The sequence below is a fragment of the Portunus trituberculatus genome, chromosome 35, assembly GCF_017591435.1.
Source record: "Portunus trituberculatus isolate SZX2019 chromosome 35, ASM1759143v1, whole genome shotgun sequence".
Taxonomy (NCBI): domain Eukaryota; kingdom Metazoa; phylum Arthropoda; class Malacostraca; order Decapoda; family Portunidae; genus Portunus; species Portunus trituberculatus.
In genome coordinates, this window is record NC_059289.1 from 3,832,604 (window position 1) to 3,847,603 (window position 15,000).

The 15,000-nt window shown below is 43.6% G+C and overlaps 1 protein-coding gene across 13 annotated transcripts in view; it reads left to right on the top strand.

Annotated features, from left to right (window-relative positions):
• LOC123513073 (mechanosensory protein 2-like) overlaps positions 1–15,000 on the top strand; it is a 738,351-nt gene that overhangs the window by 286,885 nt on the left and 436,466 nt on the right. The window contains exon 1 of one of the 13 annotated variants that reach the window (XM_045269918.1): positions 14,466–14,588. The exons of 11 other annotated variants lie outside the window; for them this stretch is intronic. The gene's annotated coding sequence lies outside the window, so the exon portion shown is untranslated. Of the gene's footprint in view, positions 1–14,465; positions 14,589–15,000 lie in introns of those variants that run through there. One more of the 13 variants, XM_045269926.1, reaches the window with a different exon arrangement.

Consider the following 15,000-nt stretch of genomic DNA (forward strand, 5'->3'; position numbering starts at 1 on the left):
ACTTCATTCACCACCAATCAATAGAGCGAGAACTGTAGTAGGAGTTCACGTGTCGCCAAGCCCGCCAGCTCTCAGCAACAAGGCGTGAGGCAATGCTGGGGAGTGTCATGAAGAAAACCTGCCATCAAAGAAAATACGTGGCGGCAAAGACTGGTAAAACACACACGCAGCTTGTGAGGAAGGCGAACTGTGGAATCTCTTGGTCAGTTGGGATCTGCAGACACTGGGACGCGCATGCTCAGTCTCCAGCCTCAGGGAAAGTGGGAAATCCTAACGCATTGGCAGCAAGGGACGGACTCACGGACACCACTGGCTGGCAGTAATGATTCGGCGGCAGAGAGAGGAGGATGTGCGGTCTTGTCTCTCCCGAAAATGTCACTGGGGACCGTAAATATTTGAGGCACATTGACGCTTTCACGTTAGGAATACATGAGAAGGAAATGTAAGGTGCCCAAGTGTTAAATTTCTGTAATAACCTAAACGCTGGCTGTTTTCCCCTCCAGTGGGCGAGGACAAAGGAAGCGGGTATTACTCTCGGTTTGCCAGGCCAGCCGCTCGCCTCATACGACACAATTTAGCACTAATTGCGAAATGCTCTGAGGAGAGGCAAGTTTTATCCCAACGCTTAGGTTTGCGAAGTCAATGCAGCGTCACTCGTTACGCATTTTAGAGAACTAGATAATTGATTGACTGATTTTTTTTTCTTAGCCATGGAATGAGCTCATATAGAATCGACCCTTTTTTATGCTGGGTTTGGGAATGGAATGTCAATATTACTGCCTCTCACGACCTTGGCCCGAGTCTAGTGGTTGAAGGGGCGTGATCACTGCGGCCTGGCGAGCGCCACACTGACCTAACGCACCAGAATGTTCATGGCTGATGGTCGAGGATGGGAGTACTCAAGTGAAACATTATGTAAAGAACACTTCCTTTTATCAATTAATAAGAAATATTCATGTTCTATAGTTAAGAAGCAAAGAGAATAACACTCACTGTTCATTACCAATACAAATGAAAACAGCGACACAAATAGAAATAAAGGTAGCAAGACAAAAAAATAGTTAATACTCTTATCTTTGTACTGCAATGCTCATTATCCACAGTGAAGGAATAAAACAAGAAGACAAGAAAATAAGAAGCCTTAATGCTAAATGGAGAAAACTTACACCTGCTTATCGGGAAATAAAATGAAAAATGAAAAAAAGAAATTAAGAATCACAAACTTACCGTATCACAATGTTTGCAATAATATGTATAAGGAAAAATAATTTTAAACTGTATCGTACAATAATGAACACTCACCAAAACCAATAAAAAAACGAAAAAAACCGAACAGAAAAAAAAAAACATGACAGTCCAGACGCATAACCATAAAACCACAGATTAAAAAATACAATATCGCCGAACGAAGCATAAAAAAAAAACCAGGAAAAAAGAACAAGCTCCTAAAATAAAAAGTAATAGTTATGCCCATTTAAGTGACCAATTTTTTGAACCTGTGGCATTTTCTTTACATCCGATAATCATTAAAGCATAAATTGTGAGAAATTATTGAACGAAAGGGAAACATTTCAGGTCAACAAACATTCGCCACTCAATGATCCGAGGAAAGTAAACACCTAAACAAAGAAGGAAGAGGAAGATGAGGAGGAAAAGGAGGAGGATGAAGAGGAGGAGGAAGAGCTAGAAAAGGAGGAGAGGAAACAAGGAGAGTAAAAGAAATCGAGTAAATGCATTGACAAGAAAAATGATACTAAAAGAAACACAAAACACAATAAAAGTAGAGAAGAAAAGGAAGAAAAAAAATCGATGAATACAGACACACAAAGAATAGAGAATGGTGATGAAAGAAGTCACGAAGAAAGAAAAAATAGAAGGAAAATGAAAAAAGAACGGAAATAACATCAGGTATTATTATCAAAGGGAAACAATGAGAATTTCCTGTTATGCTAATGAAGCCAACAATGTTACTCGAATTGATGGCATAGCAATAAAAAAGAAAAAAGAAAAAAGTAAAACAGTAAACCAACTTTCACTTTCACATTGATGAGGAAAATTCGTTCACAGGTAAGGAGGAAAAGAATAAATGATTAATAACTGAAAAATCCCACATTAACTAATCAAATAAAAACGATGATTGAGTTTTCTTTACCGTTTGTCTTTTTATGGCTAATGCTTTTAACCCAGATTCTGACTCACTGACTGACTGACTGACTTCCTGACTCGCTGATAAACCGTTCTATAAATCGTGTTTAAAAAATCGTGGTAAAGGAAATTATAAAAGAGTGAGAGAGCTCCGCATACTGCTGCTGCTGCTGACACTTGCCTTACGATGCTGACAGCCTACACACACACACACACACACACACACACACACACACACACACACTGGTGATGACTGAGGGTTAAAAATTTGCTTCACTTTGATATGAGAGAGAGAGAGAGAGAGAGAGAGAGAGAGAGAGAGAGAGAGAGAGAGAGAGAGAGAGAGAGAGAGAGAGAGAGAGAGAGAGAGAGAGAGAGAGCAGTTGGTGCTGGTGAATAATCATATGTTTATGTTAATGAATACATGATGAATACAATGTGTGTGTGTGTGTGTGTGTGTGTGTGTGTGTGTGTGTGTGTGTGTGTGTGTGTGTGTGTGTGTGTGTGTAATTCACTGTTTGATCTGCTGCAGTCTCTGACGAGACAGCCAGACGTTACCCTACGGAACGAGCTCAGAGCTCATTATTTCCGATCTTCGGATAGGCCTGAGACCAGGCACACACCACACACCGGGACAACAAGATCACAACTCCTCGATTTACATCCCGTACCTACTCACTGCTAGGTGAACAGGGGCTACACGTGAGGAGACACACCCAAATATCTCCACCCGGCCGGGGAATCGAACCCCGGTCCTCTGTGTGTGTGTGTGTGTGTGTGTGTGTGTGTGTGTGTGTGTGTGTGTGTGTGTGTGTGTGTGCTCTGTCTCTCTCTCTCTCTCTCTCTCTCTCTCTCTCTCTCTCTCTCTCTCTCTCTCTCTCTCTCTCTCTCTCTCTCTCTCTCTCTCTCTCTCTCTCTCTCTCTCTCTCTCTCTCTCTTCCACTTATACAAAAGAGAATTTTCTGTGGTCACCCCTCCAATCGGGATCCACAGCTACCTTCACAGAGAACCAGCAACAGAAGGTAGACTGTTATATTTGCTCACACCCATCACCATTCGCCGCCATCTACTGTATCCACTACTCTAAAACCAATATCGAGTTAACCTCCTAGAAATATGCTTTGATTCACTAATTTTTGTGTTATATTGTCAATAGATAACATAATACTTTTCCACAATGCCACCTTTCACTATCTTTCAACTCCTTCGCTCGAATGAATGAAAGAACTTTTTTTTTTCAATCTTATGTGACTGTGTGGTGAACTTATCTTAATCATACAATATTTATGAATGTAAGATGATAAAGGCAATGATTCCTTCTTTTCAGCTTCTTTTACTCTTTTTTCATATAGGAATGACTCTGCGCATGGACTACGAAACATAAATATGATCCAACACAAAGGACATAATTCCAAAACTGTCCCAGAATCCCATTTGAAAGCTATTGACTCCTCTATTTCTTTTCGTCTCGATGCTACATTACCTCGAGATTACATGGAGCTTACGTGTACATTAATGAACGTAATAGAAGTAGCATCCTTGTACTCACCTATCTTGGTCACCTGAAGGAAGGATCCACGTACCTGCAATGATGGGAAAGGTTACAATAGAGGCATGTTAGTGTAGGAGTCATGTACATACAATCACTAGAAAACACACGCATAATATTCATCGCTCATTCATTCTTTTTTCTGGCTGTTAGTCTCCTGGTGTGAACTTTTGATTTAGGGGGGCGGCGGTGGTGGTGGTGAAGGGTAATCAAAAAATTCTGAAAATCTGCTCCTTCTTTTAACATTAAATCATCTTATTTCAGTACCCCGACTAATCATATTCTCTTCCTCCGCTTTCTCCTCCTCCTCTTCTTCTTCCTCCTACTTCTCCTCCTCCTCCTCCTCCTCCTCCTCCTCTCTTCCGCCTCTTCTTTTTTTTTTCTTCTCCTCCTCCTCCTCCTCCTCCTCCTCCTCCTCCTCCTCCTCCTCCTCCTCCTCCTCTTCCTCCTTCTCCTCCACGACCATCCACCTCATTACAATCCTTTTATTCTACTTCTTCATTATCTACTAATGCAAATCTCCTAATGCTCTTTCTCCTCCTTTTTCTCCTCCTCCTGTTCCTCCTCCTCCTCACTCCTGCACTCCTCTTATTCTTCCTGCTCCTTCTACTCGTCTTCTTCCAATTTCACACTCCCCTTTTGCAATCACTTTCCTTCTCTGTTCTTTATTATTTTCCTCCACCTCTGTCTTTCCATTCCTTTCTTTTTGCTTCATCCTTTACTAATTTCACCTTTCCTCAATATTTCTACTTCTCATTACGAATATAACATGTAAGCTACGATTTTCACTACATACTCTACTCTCCTCCAGCCGCGGACAGGAGGAAGAGGAAAAGGAGGAGGAGGAGCAGGAGGAGAAGGAGGAGGAGGAGGAGTAAAATAGTGTGAAAGAGGCAGTCTCCTTTCCAATACTCGATAATTTGTTCAATAATTCTATCCTCCACCGGACACCAACCTCATCTTCTTTCCTCATCCTGTGACTTGTTATTTCTTGGAGGAGGAGGAGGAGGAGGAGGAGGAGGAGGAGGAGGAGGAGGAGGAGGAGGAGGAGGAGGAGGAGGACGAAAAGGAAGAATAGGAGTAGGAAAGGAAAGAGTGAGAGAGAGAGAGAGAGAGAGAGAGAGAGAGAGAGAGAGAGAGAGAGAGAGAGAGAGAGAGAGAGAGAGAGAGAGAGAGAGAGAGAGAGAGAGTATAAAACATCGGATTATTCGTGAAAGTAGAATAAAAGAACGAAGTGAAATAGAGAGCAAAAACAATTGTCACTTCCCTTCCCAAACAAACACTTTCATCAACTCTTTCTTTTTTACTCTCCCCTGCACAACTTTCTCTTCCTCTACCCCTTCTCAATTTGTCCTTCCTCCTCCTCCTCCTCCTCCTCCTCCTCCTCCTCCTCCTCCTCCTCCTCCTCCTCTTCCTCTTCCTCCTCCTCCCCCTCCTCCAATTGTACCTGAGGGATACGGAAGGTCCCCAGGAAACCCTCCTTCATCACAACTCCTCTCCCAAAAACCCCAATTTATGTATTCTCTCTCTCTCTCTCTCTCTCTCTCTCTCTCTCTCTCTCTCTCTCTCTCTCTCTCTCTCTCTCTCTCTCTCTCTTTTTTATTTTTCTCTCTTTCTAGTTTTCGTTGTCCATATCTTCCTCTCCTCTCTATTGGCTTGTACTCTCTCTCTCTCTCTCTCTCTCTCTCTCTCTCTCTCTCTCTCTCTCTCTCTCTCTCTCTCTCTCTCTCTCTCTCTCTCTCTCTCTCTCTCTCTCTCTCTCTCTCTCTCTCTCTCTCTCTCTACCTTACAATCAATGGAGATAAAAAAAAGTCATAACTCAATATTCACCTTCTTCACCCTCTCCTGTGTTCTTCCATCCCTATAGCTCCTCCTCCTCCTCCTCCTCCTCCTCCTCCTCCTCCTCCTCCTCCTCCATATTGTTTTCATTGATGGTACCGTCAAAGGAATATCGGGAAGGAGACTCTATTCAAGTTTACATACATAAACACACACACACACACACACACACACACACACACACACACACACACACACACACACACACACACACACACACACACACACACACACACACACACACACACACACACACAGCTATCATACGCACGGGGATTTCCAAACTGGCGATAAAATAGACAATGCAAAACTGAAACGAAAAAACTTCTTTAAACACGTTACGCATAATAACCGTGTGTGTGTGTGTGTGTGTGTGTGTGTGTGTGTGTGTGTGTGTGTGTGTGTGTGTGTGTGTGTGTGTGTGTGTGTGTGTGTGTGTGTGCGTCAGGTGTAGGGTCCAAACGTGTGTGGAAATTTGAAACACGTGGATCGGAACGGAACAGAAAGATGAAGTCGGAAACAGAAAAAAAGGATAAAAAGTTTACTACAATACCTGTGTGTGTGTGTGTGTGTGTGTGTGTGTGTGTGTGTGTGTGTGTGTGTGTGTGTGTGTGTGTGTGTGTGTGTGTGTGTGTGTGTGTGTGTGTGTGTGTGTGTGTGTGTGTGTGTGTGTGTGTGCTGAGTGGGTGGCTGAGTGACTAAATCCATGAAATACGAATCACGTGAAACTGCCAGAGAGAGAGAGAGAGAGAGAGAGAGAGAGAGAGAGAGAGAGAGAGAGAGAGAGAGAGAGAGAGAGAGAGAGAGAGAGAGAGAGAGAGAGAGAGAGAGAGAGAGAGAGAGAGAGAGAGAGAGAGAGAGAGGGAGAGAGAGGCAGACAGACAGACAGACAGACAGACAGACAGACAGACAGACAGACAGACAGACAGACAGAAAAGAGAGAAAGAAAGAAAAACCTTACATACAGTACGGATGAGCTACCGGGCGTGTGTGTGTGTGTGTGTGTGTGTGTGTGTGTGTGTGTGTGTGTGTGTGTGTGTGTGTGTGCGTGTGCGTGTGTGCGTGTGCGTGTGTGTGTGTGTGTGTGTAACCAAAGATGTATGTATTGTTGCCATTGTTCAGCCTCACGAAGAGGAGGAAGAGGAGGAGGAGGAGGAGGAGGAGGAGAAGTAGGAGGAATAGAAAGCGTAAGAAGAATAGAAAAGAAAGAGAAGAAAGAGGAAGAGGAGAAAAAAGAAGAAGAGGCCCAGAGAAGCGATGGGAGATAAAGCATTTGTTAGAAAAAGAAGGAAGTGAAAAAGGAGAGAAACTTTATTCATAGGAAGAGACAACGACGCAAAGATAGGAAGAAAAAATAGTGAGGAAATTTTAGTATCGGAAGAACTTATGATGAGATAGATGAGAATGGGAGGAATAGGAGGAGGAGGAGGAGAAATTAGGAGAAGGAGGTATTAGGAGGAAGAGGAGGAGGAGAAGAGGAGGAGATTAAGTGTTGAAAGGTAAAGATAAGAAAAAAAATGTTGGCGAGGGAGAGAAAGAGGGATGGAGGCTGAGAGTAGAAGAGACAAAGGAAAAAAATGAAGCTTGGAAAAACATCGAATAGGTAGTTGATGACATATAGGAATAGAGAAGAAGAAGTAAAGAAAAAGGTAGATAGTAAGTGGATAATAGGAAAAAAACGTAAAAACAGACATACATGGGAGAGAAGGCATGCAATCCAATGAAAAAAGATGAAAAGAAGGAAAGGAGGAGGAGGAAGATCAAAATTTAATGTTATACAGAGGAACTAGATACAGGAAGAGAAAAATGGGAAGTGAACAAAAAAAAAAGAAATAAAACAAGGAGGGATAAGAAAAGAGGAGTAACGAAAACCGAATAAGGAATAAGAGGAAAGGAAGTCTTGAAGAAGATGAAGTGTGGAGGGAGGAGAGGAGCTGGAAGAGGAGGAGGAGGAGGAGGAGGAGGAGGAGGAGGAGGAGGAGGAGGAGGAGGAGGAGGAGGAGAAGGAGGAGAGGGGGAGCACGAACGTAATTAATATGCTTCACAACACCCCATTACCCGCAGGATGACAAACTGCATAACTTCTCGACACCAGAGGGCACGCAGGGCTAAAGTTACCCACGTTATGTTGGCAGCCGTGAAGGGACGCGACGCGGGGCCACCAACATGGAGAAAAAATTAAGCCTCTTTGCCAAAAATAACTGAATAAAGGGAGGGTAAGGATATGCTTCGGCAGGTCATTAGAGTACACTGACTGTTCGTTATAAAGCAAGTTTGTAATAAAGACAAAGATTTGTGAAACATTACAAACATATAGAGAGATTAGTAATGTAGTTTTAAAGGTAAATTGAAACAAATGAAAGCAAGATGGAAAGGTACATATTTTTCTTATCACGGTTGATTATGAATAAATTGAGGTACGTTCTGTAGTTTAGGATAGCCTGACGCACGCACACACACACGCACACACCTGAAAGCACCATTGAAACATATTGTGCATGTAACTGTAGTATCGCTGAAACTTCTAAAGAGATACACAATATTTAGTTTATAGATAAATTGAGATACATTGTAGTTTAGAATAGCCGTTGCGCACGCACACACAAACGCACACACACCTGAAAGCACCACTGAAATGTACTGTACATATATCTGTCGTATTGCGGTAACTTTTAAAGAGATACACATTCTTTATATTATAGACACACACACACACACACACACACACACACACACACACACACACACACACACACACACACACACACACACACACCTGTCTCGCATTGGTTCCAGCCTCGTAAATCTTCCATAAAGCTTACAGTAGAGGCATAAACGACTCACAAAAACAGAAGACTGACGACTTGAAGAAGAGTCAGAGAAGGGGAAAGAAATCTATATATATACCAGGGCTTTAAGATATTGCTGACTCCGCTTAACCGAGGGGAAAAAATGGAAGAAATAACTCATGTATTGACCTTGTATCATACTCGTATCTATGGTTTTTTTTTTTTCCTCCAGTAATTATATGCAGTTTTCAGACACTAAATCTTTAATAGAGTTTTGTAGACTATAAGACAAAAATAACCTCTTTTTATCTCTTCTCCTTTTATCTTTCTCTTCTTTCATTCATGCTAATATATTTTCTCCCAATGCTATGAATAAAAAAGCAACCACCTATCTTCCCACACACACACACACACACACACACACACACACACAGACTGGCCAACCATCCATCTTCCAGCCACCGTTCCAGCAATCCAAATGAGTGATGCCATTGGCTATTGAACTCGCCTGGAGCACAACAACACTTTCCTATTGGCCGCCGCTTCTTCTTCCCCCGCGACTTGCAGTTATTGAAAGCCAATCACAGCCCGCCGCGAGAGTTTTATGAGCCAATTAGATCGCAGCGCTGGCCAAGGAAACGTGAATGAGGGCCACGCTGTTTCATAATACAGATTGCCAATATTTTTTCCTTGTTTTTTTTTTCGGTAACCTTATATAAACTGTGGTGAAAATATAGGAAAGCTAGTCTAACGTCAGGTTTTGTAAATTTATAAAGCATTTTTTCTATATATTTTTTTTCTTTGTGTCTATTTGCTTGTCTGTCTTCATAAGTGTTAGCCTCTCTCTCTCTCTCTCTCTCTCTCTCTCTCTCTCTCTCTCTCTCTCTCTCTCTCTCTCTCTCTCTCTCTCTCTCTCTCTCTCTCTCTCTCTCATGAAATATGCTACTGAAAAAAAAAACATGGAAACTTGAATTATTGCAGTTAAACATTTCCTCGTCACAAATTTCCAAACTAACGAAAGATAAATACAAACAGAAGACGACACACATACCAATAAATATTCCACCATTACCTTCAATGCAAGTCACGTAAAAAAAAAAAAAAAAAGAATGAATAAACACGAAACAAAATAACTCTTCATAAACAACAACAACAACAACAACAACAACAACACACACAAACACACACACACACACAAAATTACCTCGGCATAAATCGCAAATGACTAGGAACAATTTATATTTCTTAGGTGACAGCGTTAAAAATTAGGGTGAAGTCTGGCTTAGGCGTGGACCTGGAGGAAAAAGATGAAGAGGAAGAGGAGGAGAAGGAGGAGGAGGAGGAATAGAAACAAAGGAATATAAAGGAAAGACAAATAAAAACAGAACAGGATCAGGAACAGGATGGTAAGGAAGAGGATGCATATGATAAGTTAAGAAGATGAAAAGCCCAACATGATAACAAATAACATAGACAAAACTGAAGAATAAGTGAGCAGAAGGAAAGGCATTATCAGCAGCAGCAGAAGGAGGAGGAGGAGGAGAAGAAGAAGAAGGAGGAGCAGCAGGAGGAGGAAGAGCAGGAGGAGGAAGGAGAAACGAGGAAATAAATAAGAAAGAGGAAACAGACTGAGTTTAGCTGATAAAGCAAGGAAAGCGACGTGATATAGTGGGCTGATAATGCTTCTGCTGCCTTGACTCCTGCTGTGACTGCTTCTGCTGCTCCTGCTCCTACTACTACTGCTTCATGTAACATACCACCCAAAGCCCTAAGATTACTGTTACTACTACTACTACTACTACTACTACTACTACTACTACTATAACTTCTATTACTAAAGCTACTATTGGAGTCAAAATAATTATCTGCAGTCATCATTAATTAATTCTCTCTCTCTCTCTCTCTCTCTCTCTCTCTCTCTCTCTCTCTCTCTCTCTCTCTCTCTCTAACGACCTGGCATCGGGCGGCATACGACAGGCTCCCATCGATATATTAAGTAGAGGACGCCCACGGTAGCACGAGGAGGGCGATAGGAGAGAGAGAGAGAGAGAGAGAGAGAGAGAGAGAGAGAGAGAGAGAGAGAGAGAGAGAGAGAGAGAGAGAGAGAGAGAGAGAGAGAGGGGACGAAGGCAAGGAGAGGACAGGACGATCATGAAGAAGACAGAGAGAGAGAGAAGGAGTTATGTCTTCCATTATCTACATGGTGATGACTAGAGAGAGAGAGAGAGAGAGAGAGAGAGAGAGAGAGAGAGAGAGAGAGAGAGAGAGAGAGAGAGAGAGAGAGAGAGAGAGAGAGAGAGAGAGAGAGAGACAAAAAAGCAGTGCCCGTAGAACAATTAGAGAGATCTGATTGGCTAACACCTAGCTTCACTGGCACCTGATTGGCTCATTTTCTAGATCACAAGTACAAATGCTCACCTGTCGACTCTATTCACCTGTACTGATATTGCTATTTAATTAATCGCTTAACCGAAGCAGGTGAGATATTAATAAGCTGTCATTGGAGATTAATAGTAAACCAGTAAATCTCTCTCTCTCTCTCTCTCTCTCTCTCTCTCTCTCTCTCTCTCTCTCTCTCACGACAGGCCAATGTCACGCCACGGTGGAATCTCGCTCCGTTCTCCGTCAGCGTCTTAACCAAGGTTCCTGAGTTAATTAGAGTTAAGTCAGAGCTTTAGTTTCCTTCATTTAACAACGCTCTCTCTCTCTCTCTCTCTCTCTCTCTCTCTCTCTCTCTCTCTCTCTCTCTCTCTCTCTCTCTGTCTCGGAAATAGATACTTAAATTTATTCACACGAGGATAAGTAAAAAAAAAAGAGAGTAATATATTATAGGGATTAAACTCGTGCTCTCAAATGAACGTCAAATTCTCCTCTCTATACTTCACATTAATTTCCAGACTCATCATCACCACCACCACTACCACCTCCACCACTACCACCATCACCACCGCCACCACCAGTTAACACTCACCCCGACTACATTTCATCGTGATCTGCAGTTTCAGTTCATTTCAGTCCGTCATTACCACATCGACGAGCTGCAGTGAGTGAGGGAGTCGGTGAGAAAGTGAGTGAGTGATCGGGGCACTGGTGTTTATATCCTTCCCTCTCGCAAGTCTAGGGTCACTATCACCCATGTTTCTTTAACCCCTCAAGTACTAGGACGCATTTTTACCTTGAGTTTTGGGTGGATTTAGAAGATTTTATTGACATTAAGAAGGGTCTATGAAGGTCAGAAGATTAATGACCAAAGTCTTCACTATTTAAATCACACACATGAATTTCTGAAGATGTATAAAACCGCGAAATACTAAGCAGAATAAATATGAAAACGTGTCATGGTACTGAAGATGTTAAAGTCTCGTAAGGTTTCTTCGATAAAGTCAAGTTATAATCATGGTGTCTATTTCCTTCCTACTCTTCCTTATTCTTAGCGAAGGTTATTATATTTCTCATACATGATTGGTGGACATGGGAGTTGAAGTTAGTGGTGATGAGAATAAAGCAATGTTATTAACGTATAAATGGACTGCAGAACGGACAGAGGGACGGACAGACACACAGACAGACACATATACAATTTGATGAAACGTGTTAGTATATTAAACGGATCAAAACAAATACACGCCTACGGACACACACAAGTACACCGAGAGACTTAAAAATATGAAATGGCATGAAAAAAAAAATACATTTCTACTTACAAACCTCACCTTCCACTCAACCCCTCCCCACACACACACAGAGTCATACTTTCCGCCAGGGGTCGAGAGGCACATAGGGTGGTTGACCTCTTGGTGCGACGAGGGGACAAAAGTAGATGAGAAAAACAGGACGGGAGAGACGCCAAAGCCAATGTGGTGTATCAGAGTTTAATTGGTGATGAAAGAGTGGCACGCGTTGTTTTCCTCGTGTGGTTCTCTTCTTTTTTTCTCTCTCTCTCTTCGTCTCTTCTCTGACAAGTGAGTGACATGACTTAGATGAACGAGTGGCTGTGTTTACTTTCTTTTTTTTATTCCGCATGTTTTTCTTTTTATGAGTGCTGTCTGATACTGTTCTTTTCTTCTTTACTTCAGTACTATAAACAATAAAGTGAGAATTGTGACAGTCTACGAAAAGATTGAAAAAATGACATGCACACGCGCGCACACACAGACACACACACACACACACACACACACACACACACACACACACACACACACACACACACACACACACACACACACACACACACACACACACACACATCCTTAACCACTAATTCCCCAAAACGTCCAACAAAATAACTCACACAAAAATCCTAGAGAGAGAGAGAGAGAGAGAGAGAGAGAGAGAGAGAGAGAGAGAGAGAGAGAGAGAGAGAGAGAGAGAGAGAGACAAAGAAACAGACAGAAAGAAACAGACAAAAAATACTTCCGTGTCAAATACTCACACACTCAGACACACACAAAGTCACACACACAAGCGACATATTGCACAAACAGAGAACGAGTTCCATAAAGAAACCCGCTGCTTTTATCCACGCGCAACAGACCACCCAGGAGCCTTAAATGAGTACAATGACATACACTCACCTCAGCATTTTCTCCCAGCGTCCCTCGTACGTACTTACAGTTGACCCGGCCCTGAAATACACCAGCTGGAGGCGACCTATATAGAAACTGGCGGTGGATATTACAACAAAGGGAAAGACTTGGAGTGTGTGGCGAGGCAGACACACAAAGGACTAAAAAGCAAAAGGTGTAGAGAGCATGGTGAAAAAAATGAATAGATAAAACTGAAGCGCATGAATCATTGAGGTTGAGTGAGGGATGCTGAGGGGACGGGACGGGAAATGGAGGAAGGAATGAATGGATGAGGGAAGGTAGCGAGGGAATGAGTTGTGGGAAGGGACAAAGGGCGGAGAGAGTAACAAGGGAGGGAGTAGGAAAGAGATGCAGATCGGAGGAGGAAAAGATGAAGCGGAGTACGTCTTGGTACAATAAGAGAGAGAGAGAGAGAGAGAGAGAGAGAGAGAGAACACCCACATTACACAGCACCGAAAAAGAAAATTAGCAAAGCATAACCTCAGAATTGTCCCACGAATAGATGTGAACCCAGTCTCTCTCTCTCTCTCTCTCTCTCTCTCTCTCTCTCTCTCTCTCTCTCTACTCCCCTATTCATCCTTATCCTCCCTTTTTTCCCCATCTTCCTTATTCCTTATACCATTTCTCTCCCCTACTTCTCTCTCTCCCATTTTCCCTCACCGTCCCTTCTATCCCCTCGTAGTCTCCCCTCTATTACGCATCCCCGTGACAGACTCCCTTCGACCCCTCCCTGGCAGGCTCCCCTAGTGTTTCCTACCAGCCTCCCCTCTTCTTCCGTTCCCCTACAAAGATTCCCTGTCTTTGGAACCTGTCTTTTCCTCCCCTTCAATTCATTTACTGCTGTTCCTTCCCTGTTGTGATGCTAACACACGCACACACACACTCTCTCTCTCTCTCTCTCTCTCTCTCTCTCTCTCTCTCTCTCTCTCTTTCACTCTCTCTCTCTTGGTAAATAAGTATCAATGGAAAGGAAGACAAAGAAATATGGATACGATGTTGAAAAGAAAGGATGAATGAGGGAGAAAAGGGAAAGAAAAAATGTGAGCGAGGGAGAGTGAGGGGAATGACTAAGGGGGAAGAGGGAGAGTGAGGCACGCCCTTTATCACCCACAGTGCACGTCCCCTCACCCAGACTCCATTGACGACGGCGGGAGAGGAGGAGAAAGAGGAGGAGAAGGAGGGGAGATGGAGAGGGAGAGAGAAAGAGAGACGGAATAAAGGGAGAGGTGAGAGGGGTGGTGAGTGAGGGAGAGAGGGGAGAGTGCCGCCAGACCACGTGCTCGCAGCCTCCGCCACGCTCTCTCTCGCCGAATCAAGGCCAGTCTGTGGACGCGGACCAATCACCGAGCGACCCTGGCAGTGCGACGCCTTGCCATGGAGAGCCAGCCGGAGAAACACGCTTGAGTTTACCACCGCTCGCGCCTCTGTTAACGTCCTCTGCTGCGTGTGGCGGGCGAGTGCGTGAGGCGAGAAGAAGTTTTAGGTGTGTGTTGACTAAGAGTGCCAGTGGAAAAGTGCCGGACGGGTCGTGGAGGTGAATAGTTGGCATCGATTCTCATGAGATGGTACTGACGTCACGCGGTGTATGGTGAAGTAGGCAGTAGCTAGCGTGGGTGCGTGGTGATAAGACGCACGGCTAGTTTGGCACGTGCGGCAGGCAACAGGTGTGTCTTGCAGGTGTGTAGGCCTAGTGGCACGTAGGCACAAGTGCGTGCAGGCGTACCAAGGAGGAAGGTTCAGGTGGCGACGCGGCTCGGAAAATGATGACTCATTTTAGTGTTTTTACCGGAAAGAGATGCTGCGTGTGTGTGTGTGTGTGTACGCGACTCCCCCCTTTGCGTGTTGCTATGGCGTGAATGCGTACATCCCCACGCGTAAGGGTAGTGTACCTGTGTGTGTGTGTGTGTGTGTGTGTGCGTGTGTGTGTGTTCTCATCAGCGCGTGGAATGCCGTGGAAGGAAGGAAGGAAAGTCTGTGGTGGAATGCTGGAATGAAGTGGCGGTGAGTGTTGTACGGAGAAACACAAGTGCTACGTACATAGCTGACACAAGTGTTGCCTCATGTGCAGTAAACGTTGCAGTGGAAGCCT